The 15,171-nt window shown below is 41.2% G+C and overlaps 12 pseudogenes; all 12 read left to right on the top strand.

Annotated features, from left to right (window-relative positions):
- The first annotated feature begins 4,093 nt into the window (after window positions 1–4,093).
- LOC137122479 (5S ribosomal RNA) lies at window positions 4,094–4,212 on the top strand (annotated as a pseudogene).
- Window positions 4,213–5,069: 857 nt separating this feature from the next.
- On the top strand, window positions 5,070–5,188 carry LOC137122461 (5S ribosomal RNA; annotated as a pseudogene).
- Window positions 5,189–6,045: 857 nt separating this feature from the next.
- On the top strand, window positions 6,046–6,164 carry LOC137122462 (5S ribosomal RNA; annotated as a pseudogene).
- Window positions 6,165–7,020: 856 nt separating this feature from the next.
- Window positions 7,021–7,139, top strand: LOC137122464 (5S ribosomal RNA; annotated as a pseudogene).
- An 857-nt stretch (window positions 7,140–7,996) lies between these two features.
- LOC137122476 (5S ribosomal RNA) lies at window positions 7,997–8,115 on the top strand (annotated as a pseudogene).
- Window positions 8,116–8,982: 867 nt separating this feature from the next.
- Window positions 8,983–9,101, top strand: LOC137122470 (5S ribosomal RNA; annotated as a pseudogene).
- Window positions 9,102–9,968: 867 nt separating this feature from the next.
- LOC137122457 (5S ribosomal RNA) lies at window positions 9,969–10,087 on the top strand (annotated as a pseudogene).
- Window positions 10,088–10,944: 857 nt separating this feature from the next.
- Window positions 10,945–11,063, top strand: LOC137122466 (5S ribosomal RNA; annotated as a pseudogene).
- An 868-nt stretch (window positions 11,064–11,931) lies between these two features.
- On the top strand, window positions 11,932–12,050 carry LOC137122468 (5S ribosomal RNA; annotated as a pseudogene).
- An 867-nt stretch (window positions 12,051–12,917) lies between these two features.
- LOC137122474 (5S ribosomal RNA) lies at window positions 12,918–13,036 on the top strand (annotated as a pseudogene).
- An 867-nt stretch (window positions 13,037–13,903) lies between these two features.
- LOC137122469 (5S ribosomal RNA) lies at window positions 13,904–14,022 on the top strand (annotated as a pseudogene).
- Window positions 14,023–14,879: 857 nt separating this feature from the next.
- LOC137122446 (5S ribosomal RNA) lies at window positions 14,880–14,998 on the top strand (annotated as a pseudogene).
- The last annotated feature ends 173 nt before the right edge of the window (window positions 14,999–15,171 follow it).

The following is a 15,171-nucleotide window of genomic DNA, read 5'->3' as shown; positions in this document are numbered from 1 at the left end:
ACTCCTGGCTAAGGATAAACGTATATACAGTAATATTATTATTCACGTGGGAGTTAATGACGCCCGATTACGTAAATCGGAGGTCACTAAAATGAATGTTGAATCGGTGTGTAACTTTGCAAAAACAATGTCGGACTCCGTAATTTTCTCTGGTCCCCTGCCAAATCTGACCAGTGACGACATGTACACCCGCATGTCGTCATTCAACCACTGGCTGTCTAGGTGGTGTCCAGCAAACGATGTGGGCTACATAGACAATTGGAAACGTTTTTGGGGAAAACCTAGGCTGATTAGGAGAGATGGCATCCATCCTACTTTAGATGGTGCAGCTTTCTTATCCAGAAATATGGCTGGTTTTATTAGACAACCAAAAGTATGACAATCCAGAGTTGAGCCTAGGATGCAGAGATCCAGTCCTACACGCCTCTCTGCAGTGTCCTTACAACCGTCAACCCCCCACAACTCCAACATACCTATAGAGACTGTGTCTGTTCCCCGACCTAAATTACATAAAGTAAATATGACAACAAGAGGAGTTAATCATAATAACCTAATAAAAGTTAAGACTACTCCTCTTACAGAACAAAACCCCAAAACTATTAAATGTGGATTATTAAATATCAGATCTCTATCTTCTAAATCTCTGTTAGTAAATGACTTGATAAATGATCATCAATTCGATTTATTTTGTCTCACTGAAACTTGGTTGCAGCAGGAAGAATATGTCAGTCTAAATGAGTCAACCCCCCCAAGTCATATTAATTATCATGTTCCTAGAAGCACAGGCCGAGGTGGAGGAGTTGCAGCAATCTTCCATTGTAGCTTATCAATAAACCCATGACCTAAACATAGTTATAACTCATTTGAGAGCCTTACTCTTAGCCTTTCACACCCAAACTGGAAAACTCAAAAACCACTATTATTTGTTATCATGTACCGTCCTCCAGTCCCTTATTCAGAGTTTTTGATTGAATTTTCTGATTTTCTAGCTGATTTAGTGCTTAGTACAGATAAAGTCATTATAGTGGGTGACTTTAACATTCATGTAGATGCTCACTGTTTTAGTCACACGTTAGACCTTGTCCTTACGTATGGAATTGAAACGGATAATTTAACAATATTTCCTCACAACTCTCTTCTGTCTGACCATTTTTTAATAACATTTGAATTTACAATAACGGACTATATAGCAGTTAGGGAAAAATTCCACTATAGCAGATGCTTAAGTGAAAAAGCTTTCAACAAATTTAAAGAAATTATTTCTTCATCATTTGCTTCACCATATGTTAATACAATGGGAAGTAGTCTCCTTAATGTTACTCCTGCACAAGTAGATTATCTTGTTGACAATTCTGCAGCCTCACTACGTACAATACTCGATAGTGTTGCCCCTCTAAAAAAGAAGGCAGTAAATCAGCAGAGGCGATCTCCATGGTATAGTTCACAAACACGCAACTTAAAACAGGAAACACGAAAGTTAGAAAGGAAGTGGCGTTCCAGAAAGTTAGAAGAATCTCATTTAGCCTGGAAAAATAGTTTAAAAACGTACAAAAAAGCTCTCAGTGATGCCAGAACAGCATATTATTCATCATTAATAGAAGAAAACAAGAACAACCCCCGGTTTCTGTTCAGCACTGTAGCCAGGCTGACTAAGAGCCATAGTTCTGTTGAGCCTACTATTCCCTTAACTTTGAGCAGCAATGACTTCATGACCTTCTTTATGAATAAAATTGTAGCTATTAGAGAAAGTATTCACCAGATCCTCCCCCCAAAAATTACAGATAGATCTTCATGTACAGCAGTGCTAGAATCATGGATAAGGCCCCACTCCCTGTTAGACTGCTTTTTACCCATAGATCTCTCTGAGCTAACTTCAATTATTACCTCATCTAAACCAACAACCTTTCTGCTAGACCCTATTCCAACTAAGCTGCTCAAGGAAGCTTTACCCTTAATAGATACGTTCATATTAGATATCATCAATCTATCTTTAGAAACAGGCTATGTACCACAGGCCTATAAGGTAGCTGTAATTAAACCATTACTTAAAAAACCCTGTCTTGACCCAGGTGTTTTAGCCAATTACAGACCAATATCTAATCTCCCCTTTATTTCTAAAATAATTGAAAAAGTAAATAATAATAAGTAAATAATTGAAATTCCCTACTTTCAAGATGCCCCAGTAACTCCCTAAAGAGCCTGCAATTAATCCAAAATGCTGCAGCAAGAGTGCTGACTGGAACTAGCAAGAGAGATCATATTTCACCTTCACTAGCTTCTCTCCATTGGCTTCCCATTAAATTTAAAATAGAATTTAAAACCCTGCTTCTTACATATAAAGCTCTGAATGGTCAGGCTCCATCATATATAGAAGACCTCATAGCACCATATCATCCCAGTAGACCACTTCGCTCTCAGAATGCAGGCCTACTTGTGGTTCCCAGAATTTCCAAAAGTAGAATGGGAGGTAGAGCCTTTAGCTATCAAGCTCCTCTCTTGTGGAACCAGCTCCCAGTTCAGATTCGGGAAGCAGACACCCTCTCTACTTTTAAGTCTAAGCTTAAAACCTTCCTCTTTAATAAAGCATATAGTTAGTTATAGTTATGCTGCCATAGGCTTAGACTGCTGGGGGACCCACCCCCCAATGCACTGAGCTCCTTTCCTCCTCTTGACCATCTCTCCTCTCCTCTCACCCCGCAATTCTCACCACTGTATGTCATTAACTCTGTGTGTTCTCTCCCGTAGTTGTCTTTGTCCTCCTCTGTCCCCCTCTCTCTGTCCCCTTCTGCAGGTGTCCCCCGGCTTTGAAGCTGTGTGTCTTCCAGCGTGCAGCTACTGGTCCTACCAATCTGCCCGATGTTTTGTTATTGCTTTTTGTTGCTCTGTTCTTTTCTCTCTCCCCTTTCCACTCACCCCAACCGGTCGAGGCAGATGGCCGTCCACCCTGAGCCTGGTTCTGCTGGAGGTTTCTTCCGTTAAAGGGAGTTTTTCCTCTCCACTGTTGCCTATGGCTTGCTCCAGGGGGAATTGTTGGGTTCTCTTTATATATCTTTATAATCTTGACTTTATTCTGTAAAGTGCCCTGAGATGACTTTGTTGTGAATTGGCGCTATATAAATAAAGTTGAATTGAAATTGAATTGAATTGAAATTGAATTGAAAAATAGGGCCGGGCCTGGTTAGTACTTGGTAGGAAGACCGCCTGGGAATACCAGGTGCTGTAAGCTTTTTTGCTTGGGTTTACGGGCAGCACAAGCTGGTGTTACTGCCTATTTATTCATAGAAATTGTTCTATATTTTCATCAAATTTTGTTCTTTCATTGCTGTTTTGCTACTTTATTGGTTTGTCAACCATCGTGCTTCATTACTAGTAGACCATGTTAGGGTCCTGGCCATATGTGTTGTTTTTATTTTGTTGTTCTTATAGGTGCCCTGCCTGATTGGCCGGATTTGGGGGAAGTACAGGAAGCTGATTGGTCCATCCTACACTTCCTGGAGTTTTAAAAGTACAGTTCCCAACAGCTAGCGAGGCTCTTTCTGGCAGCAGCACCTGTTTGCTGTTCTTGCTTTCCAAACCTTATTTAGCATTTTTGAATTGTTAGGTTTTGTGCCGTGGTTTTGTTTATAAATTGTATATTTTGTAAATAGTATTAAATCTGTAGGGGTGGACTGCCATTTTCTTTTGATTGTTTTCTCTTGTTTTCACATTAGGGAGTTAGGGTTAGCGACTGTCTTTTGGTTTGTTTATTTCTATCAGGCTAGCTAGCACTTTCTGTGGGAAATGGCTTATTTTGTTTATTATGTTGGCCTTGGTTCGCCCTGAGTTGTAGTGTCATGTTTTGTTTGACACTTTCTTTCGTTTAAAATAAATATCATTCTGTTGGAACATCTCGATCCTGGATTTTGGTTTGGGGATCGGAGAGGGAACATGCTAATTTATCTTTGTATGTTGCACCCTGACCCCCTAGACAAGGGCGTAACAGACCAGTACAGTTATAGTACTTTGTACTTTGCCACATTTATCTTCTTCTTAGCAAGTGTCATGCATTCTGCTTCTCCAGCGTTTTTAAGAGCTGTTGATGATGTCAAATGCAGCTTACGGCCACACCGCTCTCTAAGCGCCCGATCTCGTCCGATCTCGGCAGCCAAATAGAGCCGGGCCTGGTTAGTACTTGGTAGGAAGACCGCCTGGGAATACCAGGTGCTGTAAGCTTTTTTGCTTGGGTTTACGGGCAGCACAAGCTGGTGTTACTGCATATTTATTCATAGAAATTGTTCTATATTTTAATCAAATTTTGTTCTTTCATTGCTGTTTTGCTACTTTATTGGTTTGCCAACCATCGCGCTTCATTACTAGTAGACCATGTTACGGTCCTGGCCATATGTGTTGTTTTTATTTTGTTGTTCTTATAGGTGCCCTGCCTGATTGGCCGGATTGGGGGGCAGTACAGGAAGCTGATTGGTCCATCCTACACTTCCGGGAGTTTTAAAAGTACTGTTCCACACAGCTAGCGAGGCTCTTTCTGACATCAGCACCTGTTTGCTGTTCTTGGTTTCCAAACCTTATTTAGCATTTTTGAATTGTTAGGTTTTGTGCCGTGGTTTTGTTTATAAATTGTATATTTTGTAAATAGTATTAAATCTGTAGGGGTGAACTGCCATTTTCTTTGGACTGTTTTCACATTAGGGAGTTAGGGTTAGCGACTGTCTTTTGGTTTGTTTATTTCTATCAGGCTAGTTAGCACTTTCTGTGGGAAATGGCTTATTTTGTTTATTATGTTGGCCTTGGTTCGCCCTGAGTTGTAGTGTCATGTTTTGTTTGACACTTTCTTTCGTTTAAAATAAATATCATTCTGTTGGAACATCTCGATCCTGGATTTTGGTTTGGGGATCGGAGAGGGAACATGCTAATTTATCTTTGTATGTTGCACCCTGACCCCCTAGACAGGGGCGTAACAGACCAGTACAGTTATAGTACTTTGTACTTTGCCACATTTATCTTCTTCTTAGCAAGTGTCATGCATTCTGCTTCTCCAGCGTTTTTAGGAGCTGTTGATGATGTCAAATGCAGCTTACGGCCACACCGCTCTCTAAGCGCCCGATCTCGTCCGATCTCAGCAGCCAAATAGAGCCGGGCCTGGTTAGTACTTGGTAGGAAGACCGCCTGGGAATACCAGGTGCTGTAAGCTTTTTTGCTTGGGTTTACGGGCAGCACAAGCTGGTGTTACTGCCTATTTATTCATAGAAATTGTTCTATATTTTCATCAAATTTTGTTCTTTCATTGCTGTTTTGCTACTTTATTGGTTTGCCAACCATCGTGCTTCATTACTAGTAGACCATGTTACGGTCCTGGCCATATGTGTTGTTTTTATTTTCTTGTTCTTATAGGTGCCCTGCCTGATTGGCCGGATTGGGGGGCAGTACAGGAAGCTGATTGGTCCATCCTACACTTCCTGGAGTTTTAAAAGTACTGTTCCCAACAGCTAGCGAGGCTCTTTCTGACATCAGCACCTGTTTGCTGTTCTTGGTTTCCAAACCTTATTTAGCATTTTTGAATTGTTAGGTTTTGTGCCGTGGTTTTGTTTATAAATTGTATATTTTGTAAATAGTATTAAATCTGTAGGGGTGAACTGCCATTTTCTTTGGACTGTTTTCACATTAGGGAGTTAGGGTTAGCGACTGTCTTTTGGTTTGTTTATTTCTATCAGGCTAGCTAGCACTTTCTGTGGGAAATGGCTTATTTTGTTTATTATGTTGGCCTTGGTTCGCCCTGAGTTGTAGTGTCATGTTTTGTTTGACACTTTCTTTCGTTTAAAATAAATATCATTCTGTTGGAACATCTCGATCCTGGATTTTGGTTTGGGGATCGGAGAGGGAACATGCTAATTTATCTTTGTATGTTGCACCCTGAGCCCCTAGACAGGGGCGTAACAGACCAGTACAGTTATAGTACTTTGTACTTTGCCACATTTATCTTCTTCTTAGCAAGTGTCATGCATTCTGCTTCTCCAGCGTTTTTAAGAGCTGTTGATGATGTCAAATGCAGCTTACGGCCACACCGCTCTCTAAGCGCCCGATCTCGTCCGATCTTGGCAGCCAAATAGGGCCGGGCCTGGTTAGTACTTGGTAGGAAGACCGCCTGGGAATACCAGGTGCTGTAAGCTTTTTTGCTTGGGTTTGCGGGCAGCACAAGCTGGTGTTACTGCCTATTTATTCATAGAAATTGTTCTATATTTTCATCAAATTTTGTTCTTTCATTGCTGTTTTGCTATTTTATTGGTTTGCCAACCATCGTGCTTCATTACTAGTAGACCATGTTACGGTCCTGGCCATATGTGTTGTTTTTATTTTCTTGTTCTTATAGGTGCCCTGCCTGATTGGCCAGATTTGGGGGAAGTACAGGAAGCTGATTGGTCCATCCTACACTTCCTGGAGATTTAAAAGTACGGTTCCCAACAGCTAGCGAGGCTCTTTCTGGCAGTAGCACCTGTTTGCTGTTCTTGGTTTCCAAACCTTATTTAGCATTTTTGAATTGTTAGGTTTTGTGCCGTGGTTTTGTTTATAAATTGTATATTTTGTAAATAGTATTAAATCTGTAGGGGTGAACTGCCATTTTCTTTGGACTGTTTTCACATTAGGGAGTTAGGGTTAGCGACTGTCTTTTGGTTTGTTTATTTCTATCAGGCTAGCTAGCACTTTCTGTGGGAAATGGCTTATTTTGTTTATTATGTTGGCCTTGGTTCGCCCTGAGTTGTAGTGTCATGTTTTGTTTGACACTTTCTTTCGTTTAAAATAAATATCATTCTGTTGGATATCTCGATCCTGGATTTTGGTTTGGGGATCGGAGAAGGAACATGCTAATTTATCTTTGTATGTTGCACCCTGAGCCCCTACACAGGGGCGTAACAGACCAGTACAGTTATAGTACTTTGTACTTTGCCACATTTATCTTCTTCTTAGCAAGTGTCATGCATTCTGCTTCTCCAGCGTTTTTAAGAGCTGTTGATGATGTCAAATGCAGCTTACGGCCACACCGCTCTCTAAGCGCCCGATCTCGTCCGATCTCGGCAGCCAAATAGGGCCGGGCCTGGTTAGTACTTAGTAGGAAGACCGCCTAGGAATACCAGGTGCTGTAAGCTTTTTTGCTTGGGTTTACGGGCAGCACAAGCTGGTGTTACTGCCTATTTATTCATAGAAATTGTTCTATATTTTCATCAAATTTTGTTCTTTCATTGCTGTTTTGCTACTTTATTGGTTTGCCAACCATCGTGCTTCATTACTAGTAGACCATGTTACGGTCCTGGCCATATGTGTTGTTTTTATTTTCTTGTTCTTATAGGTGCCCTGCCTGATTGGCCGGATTGGGGGGCAGTACAGGAAGCTGATTGGTCCATCCTACACTTCCTGGAGTTTTAAAAGTACGGTTCCCAACAGCTAGCGAGGCTCTTTCTGGCATCAGCACCTGTTTGCTGTTCTTGGTTTCCAAACCTTATTTAGCATTTTTGAATTGTTAGGTTTTGTGCCGTGGTTTTGTTTATAAATTGTATATTTTGTAAATAGTATTAAATCTGTAGGGGTGAACTGCCATTTTCTTTTGATTGTTTTCACATTAGGGAGTTAGGGTTAGCGACTGTCTTTTGGTTTGTTTATTTCTATCAGGCTAGCTAGCACTTTCTGTGGGAAATGGCTTATTTTGTTTATTATGTTGGCCTTGGTTCGCCCTGAGTTGTAGTGTCATGTTTTGTTTGACACTTTCTTTCGTTTAAAATAAATATCATTCTGTTGGAACATCTCGATCCTGGATTTTGGTTTGGGGATCGGAGAGGGAACATGCTAATTTATCTTTGTATGTTGCACCCTGAGCCCCTAGACAGGGGCGTAACAGACCAGTACAGTTATAGTACTTTGTACTTTGCCACATTTATCTTCTTCTTAGCAAGTGTCATGCATTCTGCTTCTCCAGCGTTTTTAAGAGCTGTTGATGATGTCAAATGCAGCTTACGGCCACACCGCTCTCTAAGCGCCTGATCTCGCCCGATCTCGGCAGCCAAATACAGCCGGGCCTGGTTAGTACTTGGTAGGAAGACCGCCTGGGAATACCAGGTGCTGTAAGCTTTTTTGCTTGGGTTTACGGGCAGCTCAAGCTGGTGTTACTGCCTATTTATTCATAGAAATTGTTCTATATTTTCATCAAATTTTGTTCTTTCATTGCTGTTTTGCTACTTTATTGGTTTGTCAACCATCGTGCTTCATTACTAGTAGACCATGTTACGGTCCTGGCCATATGTGTTGTTTTTATTTTCTTGTTCTTATAGGCGCCCTGCCTGATTGACCGGATTTGGGGGAAGTACAGGAAGCTGATTGGTCCATCCTACACTTCCTGGAGTTTTAAAAGTACGGTTCCCAACAGCTAGCGAGGCTCTTTCTGGCAGTAGCACCTGTTTGCTGTTCTTGGTTTCCAAATCTTATTTAGCATTTTTGAATTGTTAGGTTTTGTGCCGTGGTTTTGTTTATAAATTGTATATTTTGTAAATAGTATTAAATCTGTAGGGGTGGACTGCCATTTTCTTTTGATTGTTTTCTCTTGTTTTCACATTAGGGAGTTAGGGTTAGCGACTATCTTTTGGTTTGTTTATTTCTATCAGGCTAGCTAGCACTTTCTGTGGGAAATGGCTTATTTTGTTTATTATGTTGGCCTTGGTTCGCCCTGAGTTGTAGTGTCATGTTTTGTTTGACACTTTCTTTCGTTTAAAATAAATATCATTCTGTTGGAACATCTCAATCCTGGATTTTGGTTTGAGGATCGGAGAGGGAACATGCAAATTTATCTTTGTATGTTTCACCCTGACCCCCTAGACAGGGGCGTAACAGACCAGTACAGTTATAGTACTTTGTACTTTGCCACATTTATCTTCTTCTTAGCAAGTGTCATGCATTCTGCTTCTCTAGCGTTTTTAAGAGCTGTTAATGATGTCAAATGCAGATTACGGCCACACCGCTTTCTAAGCGCCCGATCTCGTCCGATCTCGGCAGCCAAATAGAGCCGGACCTGGTTAGTACTTGGTAGGAAGACCGCCTGGGAATACCAGGTGCTGTAAGCTTTTTTGCTTGGGTTTACGGGCAGCACAAGCTGGTGTTACTGCCTATTTATTCATAGAAATTGTTCTATATTTTCATCAAATTTTGTTCTTTCATTGCTGTTTTGCTCTTTTATTGGTTTGCCAACCATCGTGCTTCATTACTAGTAGACCATGTTACGGTCCTGGCCATATGTGTTGTTTTTATTTTCTTGTTCTTATAGGTGCCCTGCCTGATTGGCCGGATTGGGGGGCAGTACAGGAAGCTGATTGGTCCATCCTACACTTGCTGGAGTTTTAAAAGTACGGTTCCCAACAGCTAGCGAGGCTCTTTCTGGCATCAGCACCTGTTTGCTGTTCTTGGTTTCCAAACCTTATTTAGCATTTTTGAATTGTTAGGTTTTGTGCCGTGGTTTTGTTTATAAATTGTATATTTTGTAAATAGTATTAAATCTGTAGGGGTGAACAGCCATTTTCTTTTGATTGTTTTCTCTTGTTTTCACATTAGGGAGTTAGGGTTAGCGACTGTCTATTGGTTTGTTTATTTCTATCAGGCTAGCTAGAACTTTCTGTGGGAAATGGCTTATTTTGTTTATTATGTTGGCCTTGGTTCGCCCTGAGTTGTAGTGTCATGTTTTGTTTGACACTTTCTTTCGTTTAAAATAAATATCATTCTGTTGGAACATCTCGATCCTGGATTTTGGTTTGGGGATCGGAGAGGGAACATGCTAATTTAGCTTTGTATGTTGCACCCTGAGCCCCTAGACAGGGGCGTAACAGACCAGTACAGTTATAGTACTTTGTACTTTGCCACATTTATCTTCTTCTTAGCAAGTGTCATGCATTCTGCTTCTCCAGCGTTTTTAAGAGCTGTTGATGATGTCAAATGCAGCTTACGGCCACACCGCTCTCTAAGCGCCCGATCTCGCCCGATCTCGGCAGCCAAATAGAGCCGGGCCTGGTTAGTACTTGGTAGGAAGACCGCCTGGGAATACCAGGTGCTGTAAGCTTTTTTGCTTGGGTTTACGGGCAGCTCAAGCTGGTGTTACTGCCTATTTATTCATAGAAATTGTTCTATATTTTCATCAAATTTTGTTCTTTCATTGCTGTTTTGCTACTTTATTGGTTTTTCAACCATCGTGCTTCATTACTAGTAGACCATGTTACGGTCGTGGCCATATGTGTTGTTTTTATTTTCTCGTTCTTATAGGTGCTCTTCCTGATTGGCCGGATTGAGGGGCAGTACAGGAAGCTGATTGGTCCATCCTACACTTCCTGGAGTTTTAAAAGTACGGTTCCCAACAGCTAGCGAGGCTCTTTCTGGCATCAGCACCTGTTTGCTGTTCTTGGTTTCCAAACCTTATTTAGCATTTTTGAATTGTTAGGTTTTGTGCCGTGGTTTTGTTTATAAATTGTATATTTTGTAAATCGTATTAAATCTGTAGGGGTGAACAGCCATTTTCTTTGGACTGTTTTCACATTAGGGAGTTAGGGTTAGCGACTGTCTTTTGGTTTGTTTATTTCTATCAGGCTAGCTAGCACTTTCTGTGGGAAATGGCTTATTTTGTTTATTATGTTGGCCTTGGTTCGCCCTGAGTTGTAGTGTCATGTTTTGTTTGACACTTTCTTTCGTTTAAAATAAATATCATTCTGTTGGAACATCTCGATACTGGATTTTGGTTTGGGGATCGGAGAGGGAACATGCTAATTTATCTTTGTATGTTGCACCCTGACCCCCTGGACAGGGGCGTAACAAACCAGTACAGTTATAGTACTTTGTACTTTGCCACATTTATCTTCTTCTTAGCAAGTGTCATGCATTCTGCTTCTCCAGCGTTTTTAAGAGCTGTTGATGATGTGAAATGCAGCTTACGGCCAAACAGCTCTCTAAGCGCCCGATCTCGTCCGATCTCGGCAGCCAAATAGAGCCGGGCCTGGTTAGTACTTGGTAGGAAGACCGCCTGGGAATACCAGGTGCTGTAAGCTTTTTTGCTTGGGTTTACGGGCAGCACAAGCTGGTGTTACTGCCTATTTATTCATAGAAATTGTTCTATATTTTCATCAAATTTTGTTCTTTCATTGCTGTTTTGCTACTTTATTGGTTTTTCAACCATCGTGCTTCATTACTAGTAGACCATGTTACGGTCCTGGCCATATGTGTTGTTTTTATTTTCTTGTTCTTATAGGTGCCCTGCCTGATTGGCCGGATTTGGGGGAAGTACAGGAAGCTGATTGGTCCATCCTACACTTCCTGGAGTTTTAAAAGTACGGTTGCCAACAGCTAGCGAGGCTCTTTCTGGCAGCAGCACCTGTTTGCTGTTCTTGGTTTCCAAACCTTATTTAGCATTTTTGAATTGTTAGGTTTTGTGCCGTGGTTTTGTTTATAAATTGTATATTTTGTAAATAGTATTAAATCTGTAGGGGTGGACTGCCATTTTTCTTTTGATTGTTTTCTCTTGTTTTCACATTAGGGAGTTAGGGTTAGCGACTGTCTTTTGGTTTGTTTCTTTCTATCAGGCTAGCAAGCACTTTCTGTGGGAAATGGCTTATTTTGTTTATTATGTTGGCCTTGGTTCGCCCTGAGTTGTAGTGTCATGTTTTGTTTGACACTTTCTTTCGTTTAAAATAAATATCATTCTGTTGGAACATCTCAATCCTGGATTTTGGTTTGGGGATCGGAGAGGGAACATGCAAATTTATCTTTGTATGTTTCACCCTGACCCCCTAGACAGGGGCGTAACAGACCAGTACACTTATAGTACTTTGTACTTTGCCACATTTATCTTCTTCTTAGCAAGTGTCATGCATTCTGCTTCTCTAGCGTTTTTAAGAGCTGTTGATGATGTCAAATGCATGTTACGGCCACACCGCTCTCTAAGCGCCCGATCTCGTCCGATCTCGGCAGCCAAATAGAGCCGGGCCTGGTTAGTACTTGGTAGGAAGACCGCCTGGGAATACCAGGTGCTGTAAGCTTTTTTGCTTGGGTTTACGGGCAGCACAAGCTGGTGTTACTGCCTATTTATTCATAGAAATTGTCCTATATTTTCATCAAATTTTGTTCTTTCATTGCTGTTTTGCTACTTTATTGGTTTGTCAACCATCGTGCTTCATTACTAATAGACCATGTTACGGTCCTGGCCATATGTGTTGTTTTTATTTTCTTGTTCTTATAGGTGCCCTGCCTGATTGGCCGGATTTGGGGGAAGTACAGGAAGCTGATTGGTCCATCCTACACTTCCTGGAGTTTTAAAAGTACGGTTCCCAACAGCTAGCGAGGCTCTTTCTGGCAGTAGCACCTGTTTGCTGTTCTTGGTTTCCAAATCTTATTTAGCATTTTTGAATTGTTAGGTTTTGTGCCGTGGTTTTGTTTATAAATTGTATATTTTGTAAATAGTATTAAATCTGTAGGGGTGGACTGCCATTTTCTTTTGATTGTTTTCTCTTGTTTTCACATTAGGGAGTTAGGGTTAGCGACTGTCTTTTGGTTTGTTTATTTCTATCAGGCTAGCTAGCGCTTTCTGTGGGAAATGGCTTATTTTGTTTATTATGTTGGCCTTGGTTCGCCCTGAGTTGTAGTGTCATGTTTTGTTTGACACTTTCTTTCGTTTAAAATAAATATCATTCTGTTGGAACATCTCGATCCTGGATTTTGGTTTGGGGATCGGAGAGGGAACATGCAAATTTATCTTTGTATGTTTCACCCTGACCCCCTAGACAGGGGCGTAACAGACCAGTACAGTTATAGTACTTTGTACTTTGCCACATTTATCTTCTTCTTAGCAAGTGTCATGCATTCTGCTTCTCCAGTGTTTTTAAGAGCTGTTGATGATGTCAAATGCAGCTTACGGCCACACCGCTCTCTAAGCGCCCGATCTCGTCCGATCTCGGCAGCCAAATAGAGCCGGGCCTGGTTAGTACTTGGTAGGAAGACCGCCTGGGAATACCAGGTGCTGTAAGCTTTTTTGCTTGGGTTTGCGGGCAGCACAAGCTGGTGTTACTGCCTATTTATTCATAGAAATTGTTCTATATTTTCATCAAATTTTGTTCTTTCATTGCTGTTTTGCTACTTTATTGGTTTGCCAACCATCGTGCTTCATTACTAGTAGACCATGTTACGGTCCTGGCCATATGTGTTGTTTTTATTTTCTTGTTCTTATAGGTGCCCTGCCTGATTGGCCGGATTGGGGCGCAGTACAGGAAGCTGATTGGTCCATCCTACACTTCCTGGAGTTTTAAAAGTACGGTTCCCAACAGCTAGCGAGGCTCTTTCTGGCATCAGCACCTGTTTGCTGTTCTTGGCTTCTAAACCGTATTTAGCATTTTTGAATTGTTAGGTTTTGTGCCGTGGTTTTGTTTATAAATTGTATATTTTGTAAATAGTATTAAATCTGTAGGGGTGGACTGCCATTTTCTTTTGATTGTTTTCTCTTGTTTTCACATTAGGGAGTTAGGGTTAGCGACTATCTTTTGGTTTGTTTATTTCTATCAGGCTAGCTAGAACTTTCTGTGGGAAATGGCTTATTTTGTTTATTATGTTGGCCTTGGTTCGCCCTGAGTTGTAGTGTCATGTTTTGTTTGACACTTTCTTTCGTTTAAAATAAATATCATTCTGTTGGAACATCTCGATCCTGGATTTTGGTTTGGGGATCGGAGAGGGAACATGCAAATTTATCTTTGTATGTTTCACCCTGACCCCCTAGACAGGGGCGTAACAGACCAGTACAGTTATAGTACTTTGTACTTTGCCACATTTATCTTCTTCTTAGCAAGTGTCATGCATTCTGCTTCTCTAGCGTTTTTAAGAGCTGTTGATGATGTCAAATGCAGCTTACGGCCACACCGCTCTCTAAGCGCCCGATATCGTCCGATCTCGGCAGCCAAATAGAGCCGGGCCTGGTTAGTACTTGGTAGGAAGACCGCCTGGGAATACCAGGTGCTGTAAGCTTTTTTGCTTGGGTTTACGGGCAGCACAAGCTGGTGTTACTGCCTATTTATTCATAGAAATTGTTCTATATTTTCATCAAATTTTGTTCTTTCATTGCTGTTTTGCTACTTTATTGGTTTGTCAACCATCGTGCTTCATTACTAGTAGACCATGTTACGGTCCTGGCCATATGTGTTGTTTTTATTTTCTTGTTCTTATAGGTGCCCTGCCTGATTGGCCGGATTGGGGGGCAGTACAGGAAGCTGATTGGTCCATCCTACACTTCCTGGAGTTTTAAAAGTACGGTTCCCAACAGCTAGCGAGGCTCTTTCTGGCATCAGCACCTGTTTGCTGTTCTTGGTTTCTAAACCTTATTTAGTATTTTTGAATTGTTAGGTTTTGTGCCGTGGTTTTGTTTATAAATTGTATATTTTGTAAATAGTATTAAATCTGTAGGGGTGAACTGCCATTTTCTTTGGACTATTTTCACATTAGGGAGTTAGGGTTAGCGATTGTCTTTTGGTTTGTTTATTTCTATCAGGCTAGCTAGCACTTTCTGTGGGAAATGGCTTATTTTGTTTATTATGTTGGCCTTGGTTCGCCCTGAGTTGTAGTGTCATATTTTGTTTGACACTTTCTTTCGTTTAAAATAAATATCATTCTGTTGGAACATCTCGATCCTGGATTTTGGTTTGGGGATCGGAGAGGGAACATGCTAATTTATCTTTGTATGTTGCACCCTGAGCCCCTAGACAGGGGCGTAACAGACCAGTACAGTTATAGTACTTTGTACTTTGCCACATTTATCTTCTTCTTAGCAAGTGTCATGCATTCTGCTTCTCCAGCGTTTTTAAGAGCTGTTGATGATGTCAAATGCAGCTTACGGCCACACCGCTCTCTAAGCGCCCGATCTCGTCCGATCTCGGCAGCCAAATAGGGCCGGGCCTGGTTAGTACTTGGTAGGAAGACCGCCTGGGAATACCAGGTGCTGTAAGCTTTATTGCTTGGGTTTACGGGCAGCACAAGCTGGTGTTACTGCCTATTTATTCATAGAAATTGTTCTATATTTTCATCAAATTTTGTTCTTTCATTGCTGTTTTGCTACTTTATTGGTTTGCCAACCATCGTGCTTCATTACTAGTAGACCATGTTACGGTCCTGGCCATATGT

The sequence above is a fragment of the Channa argus genome, unplaced genomic scaffold, assembly GCF_033026475.1.
Source record: "Channa argus isolate prfri unplaced genomic scaffold, Channa argus male v1.0 Contig160, whole genome shotgun sequence".
Taxonomy (NCBI): Eukaryota; Metazoa; Chordata; class Actinopteri; order Anabantiformes; family Channidae; genus Channa; species Channa argus.
The sequence above is the reverse complement of the archived record's forward strand: the minus strand, read 5'-3'. Positions and strand labels throughout refer to the sequence as shown.